We start from the raw sequence: 2,500 nt of genomic DNA on the forward strand, positions 1-2,500 counted from the left end.
GAGTGTCCTATCAACTTGTGCTTTTCAGGAAATTTAGAGAACACCCCTGGCTATCATCCGTGAAGTTTATAGCTCATATAGCCAAATACTTTTGCTTAAAACGACCTCGGAAATCGGCGAGATTCTGGCGCAATTTAATAGTAAATGAAGCCAGCATCAACCTGTGGAGTGGAGTCCAGGAGAGAGCATGCCGCCCCTCAGCTAAACCAGATGTGAGTTGAACTAATTAGATGTCTCTACCAGTGTTACACCACTAGTTCTCAGTAGTAATAACACTCCATTTTGTCTGTGTTTCTCAGCAGATAAAGCCAACTGGAACCATATTTTTACATATTTTATATTAAATATATTGAATAAAACTACATATGATAAAGAAAGTGTTATCTTATCTTTTTTATATGCTAAACTTGATTAAATTGGTGATTACATGTTGAAGCTGTAGAAGAATGAAAAATGTAAGCTAAACAAAATTGTTTTTAACTACATAATTAAAATTCCTGCCTTTTACACATGTTCACTTGGCGTTTATATAACATCCAAATGTCATTTCTCAGCTTAATTATCAGGCAGGCTCATAGACTTACAGCAATGTAATTTCTTCAGGAAGGCACAAGGCTAAGCTCTGCACAATGAATTGCATCAGCAAGAACTTTCTGACTGTAGCTTACACTCCAAATAGTATGCCTTTGGCCAGCACAAAGACAGATAAGAGAACAGGGAACATTCCATCGCGAGTGAAGTGAGCAAGCGGAAAAAAATGGCCTCCTCAATTCTGGAAGTCACCAGCCTCCACTGAGTGGTGGAGGGAAAGTGGCATCGGAGTCTCTGTCTCTCTTTACTAGCTACGTCGAAGCATGTTGCTTATGTAGCTTGTTGCAGCACTCAGCAGATTTGAATTGCTGTTTTGGGCAGTAGATGGGATCTTTGATACAAAGCACAATTTACATTTGACTAAAATGTTATTTTCTTTGTGCTCGACAAAAGAATAGTAGTGAAAATATCTCCAACAAACACGACTGCAGCTCCGCCATGATCAGACACGCCCCCCTCCTCTCTCTCCCCCCACACTCAGACACACACACTAGGGATGGGCGATACCACACTTTTAGGATTCGATACGATACCGATACTTTTTCTTGCATTTTCATCGATACCGATACCGATACCAATAATTTCTTATTGGCAATTTTTTGTCAGTCAAAAATATTATTACTATTGTTATTATTTAAGACAAATCACAAGACAAATACAGACCATTTATACCACATTTACTATGGTCAATATATAATAAAAGTAAAATTAAAATAAATAACATAAATATGAAAAATACATTAAATATTATATATAATAATAACTATATATTATATATAATAATAATTAAATATTAGGGCTTTCCAATTAACAGTCAAATCCAAATTGCAAGAAGCTGCAGTTATTTTTTAAAGTTTGTGATATAATTAGCAATTAATGAAATATGAAATAGGCTAATGTTTTCGAAATGTAAGAAACCATGTTACAGATTAAAACCAAAATCACATTCAATCATATATTCAAGATTTTCTTGGAAAAAAATAAAACTGTAATGCAAAGATGAAGAATCTCCAAATTGTATCTCTTTCTTATCTTGTTTTAAATACTCAAGCAATTTTCAACTAACAGTAAATTCCCCTGCGTGGAAATTATTTGAATTTAGGATAATCATTTAAACAAAAATATTCAGTAAACATTACTAAAAAAAAACAAAAAACAATTGCCTGTTTTAAGTCAACAATTGGACAACACTGGATATGCCTGGCTGCATCGCTGTCGGCTGGCTGTGTGTGTGTTGCACGTTGACGACGCTCATTCGCTGTCTCCTGTCACGTGACTGGGCCAGCTCTGTACTCTGCCAGGTACAGGGGTGTCCCAGCACATAGTAAGTTCAGTAAGTCATCAAAAACATCTGAAAGTGATGCTTGCACCCCCCACACGCCGTTTTTTGGTTTATATCGATACTTTTTTCAGAAAAGTGATGCCAAATGAGTAGCGTGTGAGTATCGATATATCGATACCACAGGATCGATACGCACATCCGTAACACACACACAGAGCGCACGTCTCTCTTCTCCGGTTTGTGACACAAGAAGAATCAGAACTACGACACTAATACACTTTATACTACATTAAAAGTAATGTAAAATAACGCAGTAACGCATCATGTAGTAACGGTAACTGAGTTACTGAAAAATAAAAAATAACGCGTTAGATTACTAGTTACCGCCAAAACTAACGGCGTTACAGTAACGCGTTAGTCCCAACACTGTATATATATATATATATATATACACACACACACAGTGTTGGGTTAGTTACTGAAAACCAGTAACTAGTTACAATTACTAGTTACTTAATTTCAAAAGTAACTCATTACTAACTCAGTTACTTACATCAAAAAGTAATGCATTACTGTGAAAAGTAACTAGTTACTTCTTTTTTTCTTTTTTTTTAAAGCTCCCATTAA

General features: G+C 35.6%; 1 protein-coding gene across 2 annotated transcripts in view; it reads right to left on the reverse strand.

Annotated features, from left to right (window-relative positions):
- The window catches only part of LOC133639255 (coxsackievirus and adenovirus receptor homolog), a 22,624-nt gene that overhangs the window by 13,143 nt on the left and 6,981 nt on the right, over window positions 1-2,500 (reverse strand). The window lies entirely within an intron of this gene.

Source organism: Entelurus aequoreus, linkage group LG22 (genome assembly GCF_033978785.1).
Source record: "Entelurus aequoreus isolate RoL-2023_Sb linkage group LG22, RoL_Eaeq_v1.1, whole genome shotgun sequence".
Taxonomy (NCBI): Eukaryota; Metazoa; Chordata; class Actinopteri; order Syngnathiformes; family Syngnathidae; genus Entelurus; species Entelurus aequoreus.